Source organism: Colias philodice, chromosome 31 (assembly GCF_061535455.1).
Source record: "Colias philodice isolate Cphi_HAF_F1 chromosome 31, ilColPhil1 Martin Lab GWU primary, whole genome shotgun sequence".
In the NCBI taxonomy this organism is placed as follows: domain Eukaryota; kingdom Metazoa; phylum Arthropoda; class Insecta; order Lepidoptera; family Pieridae; genus Colias; species Colias philodice.
In genome coordinates, this window is record NC_143116.1 from 2,193,812 (window position 1) to 2,208,186 (window position 14,375).

Sequence of the window (14,375 nt, forward strand, 5' to 3'; positions counted from 1 at the left end):
ACCCCGCGTATAGTTACTGTATTAATACTAGGGCTACTACTTTACCAAAATTAAAAAAAAATAAAGTTACATTGCAAAAATATATTATAATTGGGAAATTCAAGGAAAAAGAGTAAGACATTTCTTTGTTATTTTTTATTCGATGTTTTGTTATAAGTACATATATATTTAGATTTAGCGTTACATATTTTTAAAAAAGACGTGTGGCACTCTGCCGCGGTAAAGCTATTGCATGCTATGCCTTCAAGCCACACCTCCGCGCCCGTCGGAGTGGGGAGCGTTAGGTTTTTCGTTACAAAATTTCTGGATTCTGTCCCCGCGCTCAAGGCCCGCGATAGAAGCTATGCAATAGCTTAAAAAAAATACTTAATTTATAATTTTCAGTGTTGCGTTCCATTCACGGTTAAGTAAAATAGGTCAACAACTAAATTACCCGTGAAAATATACTACAAAACTAGTAATTGGTAACATATTAGTATTCTTTCTATAACGAAGTATAGGATTGTACGTAGTGGCAACCCTGACAATTACGTATACTTATAATATATTGTATAGGTATTCGCGGACAAAGCCGCGTGCCTCACGTTGTATTGTATCTTTGTTGGATGATATTGTTCTATGGGTTTGTCTGTTGCTGTGTAAACACCCGTGAATGATGGTTGTCCATGAGACTGTTCTATTATCTATAGATATGTACTAGTTAATCAACCCGGCTTCGATAAGGCTTTTGTGGTAAGATTTAAGTTTTCAAAAATTATTTCATTAAATAGTAGCGGAGCAAATTCAATAAATATAAAACACTAGCTTTCCGCCCGCGGCTTCGCTCGCGTTTTCAGAGAAAAACCCGTTCCCATAGGATTTCCGGGATAAAACCTATCCTATGTCCTTTCTCGGGTATCAAAATATCTCTATACCAAATTTCATGCAAATTGGTTCAGTAGTTCAGGCGTGATTGAGTAACAGACAGACAGACAGAGTTACTTTCGCATTTATAATATTAGTATGGATTAGAATTCGTTCAGCCATTCTTGAGTTATAAGGGGCCGTTCAAGTATTACGTGAGCAGATTTCTTACCATTTTTTACCCCCCCGCCCCCCTTGTCATCAAAAGTAAGCAAAGCACTTACCCCCTCCCCCTATGCTTACGTAAACATTTTTAGTAGATACCTAATAATTTTTTTTATATTGTTATTTTTAAAATAGGAAAATTCATGAAAATATTAGGTTTAACTGATACACATAGAGTAAATGACAAAAAAATATAATCAGAAATAAAGAACATAACTAACATAAAGAATATTTTCGGAACACATTAACAGTCTTCAGTCCATGAAACCTGAATCCATGATTCTAAGTTATCGATGACATTGGATTGCTGCTCAGTGTTGTGACTTGTGAGTCTGCTCACTTTCATCCGATTTTGGAATGTCTACATCACTCGCATCGAGCCATTCAACATCTTGGTGCTCTAAATTTTGAATAATAGTGCCTACGCATATGTATTATTTGCGGGAATCTCCGAAAAAACTTAAATAACTAACGATGACGTAATCATCATCTAGACCCCCCCCACCCCCCATGTCATCCAAAATAAGCAAAACAGAGACCCCCCCACCCCCCCTTGGTGCTTACGTAATACTTGAACGGCCCCTAAGTGGTATAATGACGAATTACAACTTCTATATACATATCTTTTTTTATTTAATAAATAAAAAAATGCAATCTTAAAAACAACAAAAATACAATTCTCTGATAAGCATCGATTTCTTTGCATTTCCGCATTAAAATTAATATTTGTACAAGTGTTCATTGTATTTTCAATCAATATATTATTTTCATTTGCCGTAACATTACAAGGCAATTTATTTTTTCTTAAAATAAAAGAGTCTACATAATTTATTCAGAGGTTATAATGAAAAATAATGTACGGTCTATTTCTTTTAACTATATACTTACTGAAAAACTAAAATATTCTAAAATTTTACAATAATCAAGGATTGTTTGATAATTTAGAAAGTGAAATAATAACTCGACCGCCAAAACAAGTTCGTCATTTCGGCAAAGCGAAAGACGCAGGTTCGAATCCCGTATGGTCGCGGAAGAATTCCATCCAATACCCGCGGCCCCATCATTAAAGCGGCTCGACAACACAGTGGGGTTTTAGTCGGTAAGAATCCGACATAACCCACGGCTCCTTCCCCGGGGGCCGTGGGTATCTTTGGAAGATTTCCCCACTTTAAAAAAAAGGTTCGAATCCCGTATGGCAATTTTTTATACCTACTTATATTTTTAATTGCGATTAAAAAAAACTGGATATACATATAAATAACATGATCCTACATAAATACACTTATATATGCTTCATTATATTTCATACCTATCTATTACAATATACATCTCAACACAATACAATCATCTTCAAACAAAAGAAGACCACTTTAGTTACCTATACTTAAACAAAAACCGAGTCGTGACTTCACGTTGTTTCGCGTAACGAACATACAAATTAATTCATAATATAATATGTTATAGCTTTTAAGATACAATAAACACGTTATAAATTATAATATATTCATTATATAACAATATAATAGCAGAAACTGTGCCAAGATCGTTAAGATATTATAAAAATCGTATTTGACGAGGTGATTTTATCAAAAACTAGCTTTCCACCCGCGGCTTCGCCCGCTTTATCTAAAACCTAATAAATTATATACTAACACCATCCTCTTGAATCACTCTATCTATTAAAAACGAACCCCATCAAAATCTGCTGCGTAGCTTTAATGATTTAAGCACACAGACAAACAGACGGAAAGCGTGACTTACCTACTATACTTAGACCGTGGTTTTAATACGTTTTAGACCCGGTTTTTAGTTTTTGCTGTGTCATAATTTGGTTAGGTAAGTTAGACAGATGCTGTGTCATAAGTTAGACAGACGGGATGAACTTTGTTTTCTAACTGTGCATTTACATCAAACGAACATAGATCTAGAGCAAGAGCATGCTTTCGTGATATTTTAGTGTAAACGAAAACTCGTATTCAGTGTTGTTCAGTATTAGAACATTGCATAGAATCTTTTCGAACGCACTAAGAACAACGAAAGAATGTTCTACGCCTGTTTACACTAAAAGAATTTGACATAGTGGGATTAGAACAAGATCGCGTAGCTGTAGTGATTAAATTCACACTGAATAAATAATCAAAGCAGCCATCATCAGACCGTCAAGGCGGTACCTACGTACTCACAAACAAACAGACTACCTTGACGACCAAACACACAAACTAAAATTAGACTCTTGGCCGATCATCAAATGCCTCGGATACTTGTTAAACTGTTATTCTAGTTAACGTTTGTTTTATTATTTATTTTTAGCTTTCCGAACCTCAAATGGAAAAGCGGAACTCTAAGAACCCTTGTTGTCCGTCTGTCTATCTGTCTGACAAGATCCTTATTTAGCATGAACACAGTCTTGAAATATGGTAAAAACCAACGTCTTAAACTTAGCACAAATTAAGGAAATATTGCTAAAAGCATAAATTGAAATTTGAAAGTTACAAAATAATAAAAAAAATAGGTTTGTCCGGAGCCCTTGGTGCGATTCCAACTCGCACTTGGTCGATTTTATTACATATGAAAGAAAACCAGGCGTATTATTACCTATGTGATAAGGAACCTGTCGTAGAACATCCGTTAGCATGTATTTTTAATAGTTTAAGTATATCCGTGGGTAGTTACTAGTTGTACCTACTTGGCTACTTATCTACTTGGCTACTTACTTATGTTAAGAGTTAAGATTTTTGAAACAAATTTAATCGACGCGTAATACATCTTTCTCGAAAAAATCTCGACAAGGGAAATCGTAAATAAGTATAATATTATTTTCTTTAATTCGGATAATTTTAAATTTTAATTATTATCCAATTAAAGGAAGTTCTAGAGCAATGCCATAAACACTTAAAGGTCACTCACTTATCTACTCAACTTGTAAGACGAAATAAAAGAGCAATATTTATTACAACACTAGCAAACCCGGCGAACTCCGTTTCGCCACCAGAGACACATTTCTTTGCTAAAAACCTCACGGAGCCCGAGACCTTTCCAACGGAAAACCGTGGAAATCGGTTTGTGCGTTCTGGAGTTATTTTTGTTAAACCCGACTTATTTTTGTATAGTAGATAGAAATAAAATAATTGAAGGGTGATGACCGATTAAGACTGCACATGCATTCACAACTTATTTTCTCTACCACCGTTACCTACCTTTACTATAAAAAGTAATTATTGTAAGCGACTTAACATTGCCATTGCAAAAAGACATCGGCTGACTACAGACTGAACATTAAAACACACACACACGTCAACCAATTGTATATCCACGCACACATACATAACATTAAATACCATACAAAACTGAATGTAGATGAGTCGGTAACATACAAACATACAGGTGAGCTAATAAAATCGTCGCAAATTAATTACCAATTCCACTATACATACACACATACTACGAGTGGCCGGTGGCGGCACGCAGCGTTCGCGTTCACCTGTCGACCGAACCGGTCCGACCCGTAACATTTTACACAACTTTATCGAGTTTACGAAACGCACAGCTACATATTACTTAGGTAGGTACACCCAGTATCGGTTCAATTCGATACATTTTTGCACCGATCACATCCTTGCGTATGAAAGAAATCAATCATTATATACAAAGACTTGAAAATTGTGAGCCGTCACGGGACGTCCGAGCCTGGGTGATGTGAAACAGCGATATTGTTTTGTAAAAGTAATATGAGGAAAAGAACAGATTGATGCATATAGACAACGTATCATCCTGTGTCACCACATCCATCGCCACGCCAGAAATCAGTTTTACGTGCTTTTTCCCGGTTAGGGTACACCTCCGCATCCTGCCATAAGGATCATCGTTCCAAAAAGGTACTTATTGCCAAACAACACTAAAAAAATTATATAAAATGTATGTATGTATCATTCTATGTAGAGTACAATCTGCGTTGCATGTCCTGATTGAATCAATTGCTACTACAATCACTGAATAAGGTGGCATGACTATGGCTCGAAACATCACGTGTGCAAAGAGGTGATATTCTCATCAGGTTGTATTTTTAAACTCTATAATATAAAGACTACAATAATCTATGCATTCAATGAAAGGATACTGATGGAATATATGAAAAGATAACCCAGAATAATATGCCCTAAAAATATACATAACTGATACTACTACTGTTGCATAACCTAGTGGCAATATTCCTCCTATTCTACAACCCGCAAACTACATAAATATGTATCACTATGTCCCCATTAAAAATTTATTTTTATAGTTGACTACTATTATAAGTTCTGCGAACACAACAATGTAAAGGCAATGCTTTGCTTCAGATCAAAACAGATATCTTTATTGACCTTTTGTACACACTAATAAAATTCCCCATTCCAACATCACAAGCATCCTTGCCCAGAACCATTTTCTACATTTCTCTACTGAAATAAAGTTCTTGTAAACATTGTATCGTAGTCGTCCTATTAGCTACCGGATTCTCCTTGCAAACTGGACCATATTCCACTTTCCTCGTGCATTCCGTCACACGTTGGATAACCGACTAATTTAAATGCTAGTTGCGTTTGTTCAAAAGAAAACAAATATTAGTAAATCGTCTGCCAAATTTTTGCCAAAGCAGTCGCTTTTCTATCTGTTTAAGCCGGGAAAAAAGGTAAAAAGAAAAATTAAAGGCACTCTCAGAAATACAGCAGCTACTAATTAAATATTTTATAGATCAATTAAGTTTATGCATTGTGAATTTATACAAAAGAATCGTTAAACACAAGTGTGAACTCGTTAAGTGCTAAACGTGACTTCAGGATATTCAATGAACTGAAATTTAAAACATCGTCCAGTCGTAATTTCGTTAATCACTGATCAGGACTCGAATCCGACTTCTATACGTAACATGCCTATAAATTGCAATAGCTATCTGATCAATCACAAATTAAAACTAAATATTGCATCAACATGATTTAGTAAAGGTCAAAGCAATACTAACCTACGATTAAAATATTTGAGCAATAATAATTATACCTTAGCAGTGCGATACATCACATCATATTATAGAAATACATAATTTGCCATTTATTGTCCACAACTTGATTCATCAAGAGGTAACCAATTTAACGTTGAATCATTGTTTCTCAAGATTCTTTCTTGTTAAGATCCTATGTTATTCTGAAGTACATAACATTCAGTTACATATTTTCTATTTAAAAATATTCCACATTTCTCCAACTTTTCCAATCATTCTACCAAGTTTCCCATATCCATTCACACCACCAACTTTCTTACAAACTTCTTACGGAACTCCAAAGGAAAACCTATAATCTACGCAATAAGGATGCCAATTTGACTAACTAATAATACGCCGTAGTGTTAACGGTGTGTTTAATTACGATTTCACGAATTACTCGTTCAGTAGTAACTGCTAACTGGTAACGTTATCAATTTGTTCGCTTTCAAACTGTTTACGTGTCGATCGTGTGATATACTCTTACTGGAAATATTTGTCACTGTGATTAAAGCAGGAAAAGGGTATATAAATGGGAAAATTTCACGAGATATTATTGGCAGTATGTAGTTCCGAATCGTCCAAGGTTGAAGACATTTTTTCTGTGACAGACTTAACAGGAATTAGGTATAGATCTGCTGCCCTTTCTTCGACCCTTTTACAAAAGATGGTAATTTTTAGGACACAAATAAAGTCGTCTTTCGAGCATCTTAAGCATATGAAAACTTAATATCTAAATACATCTGTACAATAATAAAATAATCCATACTAATATTATAAATGCGAAAGTAACTCTGTCTGTCTGTCTGTTACTCAATCACGCCTAAACTACTGAACCAATTTGCATGAAATTTGGTATGGAGATATTTTGATACCCGAGAAAGGACATAGGCTACCTTTTATTGCGAAATATGTACCACGGGCAAAGCCGGGGCGGACCACTAGTATCATCTATTTATGTATCTTAACATTCTTAACCAAGAATCCAAATGTAAATATATAATTTGACATTTGTAATGACAACGCGAGCGGCATGCCATACCGGCTGAACTTTGGCAAAATGGGATTTATATGCAAAATAGCCAATGATTTAAAGAGTTAATATCTGTTAATACGTAAGAGACAAAAACGTTTCGAAATTTAATAAGAGCCTTCAAAAAAAACTGTATAACTGTGTTATAATTTCCATTCTTGTTAAACTTCCTTCCTAAATACTTTTATACTATACGTGACTACTGTCAATTTAAATACAATTGAAAGGGTATTTTTTATATTTGTTCGTTTTATAATTTTCCAATGACGATACCCAAAACAAACCAAACATTATCTAACTGGCAACAAGACAATTTTTACAACCGACATTTATCTTTCACCTGCACCACTCACACAACTAAACTCCTTCCACATATTTCTTTCCACCCTCCAAACACACCTTACTGGACACACGAATAATAATATAATCAACTGGACATAAATTATCAAGAAACATATTAGTCTCGTCTGACATTTCTCGTTTTTTATCATACACATACGACCTTTAGCTGACCGACTGTGCAAAGTCGATGCCATTATGCAGTTAAATTATAGCCAATGTTGCGTACGAGTCGCGTCTGGTTCGACCAACGTTTGATATTTAGTTAATTGGGACTTTCCTAATTACTTACTTACTTACTTACTTACTATCTGGCGCAGTGACCCCAAAGTGGGTCTTGGCCTCCGACAACAAAAGACGCCACTTATCCCGGCACAGTGCGATGTTTAGCATTGACTTTTCAGAGATGCGAGACTAGACATGCAATAAGTATGCATAAATTATTTTACTCTTTCTTTATGGTTGCACATTATGATACGTCACTATTGCTCGAAGAGGTGAAGGAAAATCTATTCAAATAATATATTTAAGGTACAAGACCATAAATACATATATCATAATGATGATAATGGTGATATAATATGTTTCTTTACAATGATGATAAGGAGTAAAAGTGTGTGAAGGAAGAAATGCATTTGTACATCTTAATTGGGCTTCCCCCTAATTGCCTGCACTGTATCTATCTTTGATCCATTGCAACTTGACCTTTACAATTCACACGTTTTAAATTCGAAATCCATACCTTCATATTCCGACACTAGACAATCACATACAACAACCAATCTTCACAACATAATCAAATTATTATACATTAAACGCGAAAAACTCAATCGATGCACTGTATCAAACGCTGCGCTGTGGTCAGCGCCCACAAGCACACCGCACCCCCCACACAAGCTTACAGAATAAATCCATGTCGTGTCTGTGAATCTGTGATATTCAATATCTGTATACATGTGTGTGTATGTAATGTTATGCATGTGTGATGTAATCGAATCAGCGAGGGGCTACGATCGGATGGGGTAACTCTAGGTTACAAGTTAGCTAGACGTAGATAGCTCGTCTGATTCTGTTATTAAATCAACTTAGTGCAGTAATTAATATATTGGGAGCGGAAGGTTTTGGATGTTTGGTATGTTACATTGATATTTCTTTTTGTATGGTAAAGGGCGGAATTGCGTATTTAATGAATTTGCCATATAGATAGACAATAAATGTAGTAATTTGGTCCCTGTGTATATGATTTTCTGTTAGGTTAGTATCAAGGTATAGGTTCTGTATCAACCTGATTCCAACACTAAAACAATTTTAACATTAATTCAATTAGTTTTATTCAGTTCACCGTTCTACATCGTTGTGCTAGAGACCATTTTTTCTAAATCTTCGTTTGTTTTTCACAAAATTGACAACCCTACACATACCAAACAACTATTATAAAAGCAGTCCCTAACTAATCGTCGAGTACGATCCCCACTAGACACTACTATTAGTTAAATTACCATCCCAGTATTGGTAAACACGGTTCGACCTTTATCGTATGACCGCAAGAGCATCTCGCGATAGATACCGACCAATCTAATCTCAACTATGTTACCGGTACCTACTGTAATACACCTTTTATCTTCTTATATACATACTAGCTGTACCGCGCGGTTTCACCCGCGGAGAAGAGTATTTCTATGCTAGAACTAACAGCTCGTCTCGCCTCCGTCCGGATTGACCATTACATTATAATATATAGCGTATGACATTACAGATAACGTAACTTTCTATTCGTAAAATAATTTTTATGGAGCAGATCCATACAACAATAAAATTAATATTAACTTTATTACTAAAATTAATATAAACAAAAAAAAATCATTTTGTGTTCACCAATGGTGCCAATGGACAGCGTAGTTGTCGAATCACAACTTAGTACTTACGTTTACACAAAATAGGTTATGCCACGTGGCTTCGTTGACGTTTCAAAAAGATCCGCAAAAAATTACCAAATGTACGTAGAGCATTGCACGCATGAGCAAAGGTCGCTTTGGCATTTATTTTCTAAAAGAATTCTTTAATGTTTGGTCTCTTAATAACTCCCAGTTCGATTTTGGTAAAATATTGATCGATAGAAAGGTCGAATTAATATTGTTAACCGACTTCAAAAAAAGGAAGAGGTTATCAATTCGGCCGGTATGTTTTTTTTTTATGTATGTACACCGATTACTCCGTGGTTTCTGAACCGATTTACGTGATTCTTTTTTTGTTCGATGCGGGATGGTGTCGAATTGGTCCCATAAAAATTTTATTCGGATAGGCCCAGTAGTTTTTATTTTATGAGCATTTTTGTCTGTATTTGTAAATGTTGCAAGTGCAAGTTTGAAGTCGGTTGTTTTTAACGCAGTTATTGACTTGTTTTCATATTAATATTGTGTTTTATTTCATGTACTGTATCTCGTGTCTCTTTAAATACTTTAATACAACAACAAAATTAATTTTGAACTTCGATAAATAGAACCCAACAAATAATAGGTATCCTATTTACTATTTCGACGTTTTATAATCAATATTATTGCAATAACAATATTATTTTTCAACACATTTGCTTAATTTTGCAGAAAAACATCCTTTTAGCGATTGCGTAGTATCTTTAAATACGATATACATATAAAAGAGAGAGGAAAATATTTTTTTGCTCTTATGTAAAACGTATGCATATTATGACAACAGGTATTTTTGGAAAATACCATTAGCCAATTTTATTGCGAAATATTCAAATTCCGCTGACCGATATAAATTGTTTTTGAATAAAATATTAACTAGATCGTATAAATTAAATATTAATACATGCAAATTGCAATCGGTATGCATATCCTCGCAATTTGCACGTACGCAATATTCTAACACCTTATAATCGTACATACAAAGAAAGAAACATAAAAACCAATCTCCTATATTAAAACCAAACTCAAACCGTGAAACACCATTCCAATTTATTGCACCGGAACAAATCTGACCAATAAAGAATCTATTCACAATGCGATAACACACACAAACACAACACTGGCTATTGAGAATTCGAATTATAAAAAAAAAAACAACAATATGGCAACTCTATAATCGAAAATTATGCATCGGTTACGCAACGTTTGTTTACTTGTAATACTGGCTGCTAAGCACCTATGTATTGTGCAGTTTGAACGACGTTCAATCGATTTAAAAATAAATTAGAACGAGCGCGACGCGGCGACGCAACGCGTTTTTGGCGGTATTTACGTGAGCGAAAATAGCAGCACCGCGACAAAACACGCGCGTTCCGTGCGAGAACTTTTTAAATTTAAATTCGGAATTCAAATAAAAGTTCTATTCTAATTCGTTATTCGAATTATGCGGGCACGCGACCGACATCGAAGCCGCTCGGCGGACGACTGGCGTCCCCTAGTGATGTGGTAAACATTACCGACAACGGCTGGAAAATTAATTCACTTTTACGGCTGCTTGCAATATTTTCGATATAATATGATTCCGAGCAAGGTCGAGAGACACGTAAATAGCAAATACTTCGAATGCGTTCTATACGACTATGTCAATAAGTAATAACATAAATTTTTACGATATTTTTAGAGCTTAAGAAAAACAAGTCGACAAACGAACACTCTTTGCGAAAGCGAAATCACTTTAAAATATTATTTATCTATACATATAATAAAATCGTAGGAAAGTCAAAACTGTACATTGAATATTTTTTTAAAAGAATACATAATCCATGATCTATAATCGATATAGAAGCCAAAAATATAGTTTTTAGAATTTTTGTCTGTTTGTCTGTTTGTCTGTTTGTCTGTTTGTCTGTATGTTTGTCCGAGCTAATCTCGAAAAGTACTGCATAGATTGACTTCAAATTTTGCATGAATATTACTAACAGGTCGTGTGAGGTTTTTTTAAACATATTATCATGCTATCACCTCCGGGGGAGGAGCTGTGAACCTTTACTTTTCTTACGTATTCCGTGAACTACGACAGCGTACAATCTAAAGACTCATGTTTAAATGTTGTTTTTGAGTAAGCCATGCTATTATCTAGCTTTACACTATAAAAACTACGTCATTTACGTAATTTGGGCAGAGAAACTGTTTAATGAATCTTAGTACTATAAAGACAAATTTGATTCAGCGCCATCTATGAGATTTCGTAAAAATCAAATCAATTTACATGTTAACACTACTGAACACAATGTTAAAAATTAATAATTTAAATATAATTATGTTATTTATTTATTTAACTCTTTAACCCATAATAAATCTTCCCTTCCCTATAAGGTGCGCTTATATAATTCGTGTGAATATACTACATTTTTAAAAGTGAGGGTAGATGTATATTATTTTAAGTCAAACTAGACACCATTACAGTTAATCTAATATTGATTGTGTTCATTGGTTACATTTTTAAAAATCTTCGTGTTTTAATAATTCGATCACGAGGCGGGACTCTAATACAAAAAGGTTAGTTCGTTGATAATTATTATTCCTTCATCATTTACATGTTGTTAGTAAAAATATCCTTTGACTGTTAATACTTTTGTTCAGTATTTATCTGTATGATTATTGCTTGGTAATTAATATATTTTCATGTCGTATACCTAATTATAAACATAAGTGTGATGTGAAACTAGCTGGATTTATTTTTACACACTCATAGTCTTATATTTTGTGTTAATGTTAAAATAGTATTAATAGTGTAAATCATAATATTTTTTCAAAGTTAAAAATATTTCCTTTTTTCTGATGGTGTTGCCATCGAATTAAACCGCGCTGTCGTTTCGTTCACAAAAAGTCATGTTATTAGGACCGAATATGTAGCCGCCTCAACTTACGGAAACGAGAGTAACCTGCGTTGTCTGTTAGTTATTATATAGTCGAATTTAACGTTACATGGAAATTGGAATCTAAATATATGTATAGGTACCTACTTATATTAAATCTGTAGAGGTCAATTCTGCACATGAAATATATTTCCTAAATAACTATCACGAGGTGATTAGAGATCGACATCGACGTCAAAAATGTTTGTCCGTCTGTCTGTCTGTATAACCGTTATAGAAACAAAAACTACTCGACGGATTTAAACGAAACTTGGTACAATTATTTTTCATATTCGTGAGCAGAGCAGCAACTCCATTTTTAAGCTTTCGTCGCGTGTGCGTTCTTAATGCGTGTATCTTAATGGTTAAAGCTACACAGAAATCAAGTATGAAAGAAATGTTCTCCATATTATATAAAAAATATCTCCCGACATCATAAATGTCTATCTTTTATGGTTGAGCTTAGCTTTCTGATTATATTTGTCTACTAGCTGTCCCCGCGACTTCGTTCGCGTGGAATAGTGACTATGGGACCTATGACCATGGGCTCAGGGTGGGGCAACAATAAAAAATCATTTTTATTTTCATGCTCCCACTCCCGCGCCCACTCGCACTCCCACGCCATATGCCACGTTCAGTCCCAATCCCACGCCCACGCCCACTCCCCTTCACAATTAGTACCTACCAGATCAAAGCCAGGGTAAGCGCCCCACCCAGCCCCACCGTGGCTACGCCCATGCTGAATTACTATTTAACATACAATTATTGAGTAAATACGTACAACCATACTGTACTGTTGTACTACCATAAATAATTAAAAGAATTGTTATTAAAATTTCTTACTAAACTGAGCTAAAAAACTTACGTACCAAATTATTAAAGAAAATCAAGAAATGAAATGCCTAACCTATACCAAATAGTTACTACATATTGTAATTAAAAATTATGATTAGTATATAATATCGAAAATCAAAAAAGAAATGCCTAACTAATTCTACGTAAAATTTCTTTTAAATTATGTCATATTATTTTTTAGGAACCAGGGGGGGGAGAGGAGCAAATTCTATTTCCTTCCTTTCTTAAACGGATGTTTTTAATAATCTATGGTGTAGCCAGTAGCCACTGATCAGCTTAATCGATACTCAGTTTTTATCAAATCCAGAAACAAATCCAAATTAGATCTTTCCTGTCTCACGCACGTAACTAAAGGCTGAAGAGAGAGAGAGCACGTTACTAAACCGTTTAGACGAAGAAAAGTGTATGGAAAAAGGAATAAATAATTTCATAAACTTCCCGACGATCTTTAAAAATAAATTATAACTTTCATTTTTTTCATTCCCACTTTTACCCCTATGTAGGTATAATAAGTGGATGAACCAATTTTGATACACTTTATCTAAGAACCAGCGTCGGAAAATATTCTGCCTAACAAAAAAAACCGCATCTAATTCGGTTTACCTGTTAGCCAGCTACGGTGCCATAGACAGACACACACACACACACAGAAATACATAGCGGTCAAACACATAACACCAGTCTTTTTGCGTCGGGGGTTAAAAATATAATACGACATAATTTAAAGGACATTTTATGTGGAAAATTTACCTATACACCAGGGTAGATAATTTTTGAAACAAAAAAAAATCGCAGTAGGATGAAACCCATTAGAAAAGGATATGATAAAAATGTAAGGAAAAATAAATTACGGTCAATCGGAGTTCGGGAAGTGGGAGGGGGGAGCTTTTAAGAGAAAAAAATGGTTTCTCTCGATTTCTCGATAATAATAACACCTGCTAATTTTTTTCTACATATTTTAATTGTACAGACATCACTTTTCCACAATTTTATTATATGTATTGATGATGATGATTGAGATTATAACACTCTTAGTCCGTTTTAATTTTTATTCACCCGCATCAGTGCCACCTAAAAAATCTTTATATATCGAAATTCGAGCAAAGTTAAGAAAATGAGAAATAAGAGTTCTCAAGGATCGTTAGAGATAAGAGGCTTACTATTGACCGAAAACAACATGTGTTATGCCGAACCTGAAACCGCTTCACAACGAGAAT

The 14,375-nt window shown here is 34.5% G+C and overlaps 2 protein-coding genes across 10 annotated transcripts in view; one reads left to right on the top strand and one right to left on the bottom strand.

Annotated features, from left to right (window-relative positions):
• The window catches only part of LOC149475094 (uncharacterized), a 131,085-nt gene that overhangs the window by 82,403 nt on the left and 34,307 nt on the right, over positions 1–14,375 (top strand). The window lies entirely within an intron of this gene.
• The window catches only part of LOC149475095 (la-related protein 1-like), a 106,989-nt gene that overhangs the window by 52,480 nt on the left and 40,134 nt on the right, over positions 1–14,375 (bottom strand). For 2 of the 9 annotated variants that reach the window (XM_089713821.1, XM_089713819.1), the window contains exon 1: positions 10,623–10,880. The exons of 3 other annotated variants lie outside the window; for them this stretch is intronic. The gene's annotated coding sequence lies outside the window, so the exon portion shown is untranslated. Of the gene's footprint in view, positions 1–10,416; positions 10,881–14,375 lie in introns of those variants that run through there. 4 more of the 9 variants (XM_089713820.1, XM_089713818.1, XM_089713817.1 and 1 more) reach the window with 3 other exon arrangements.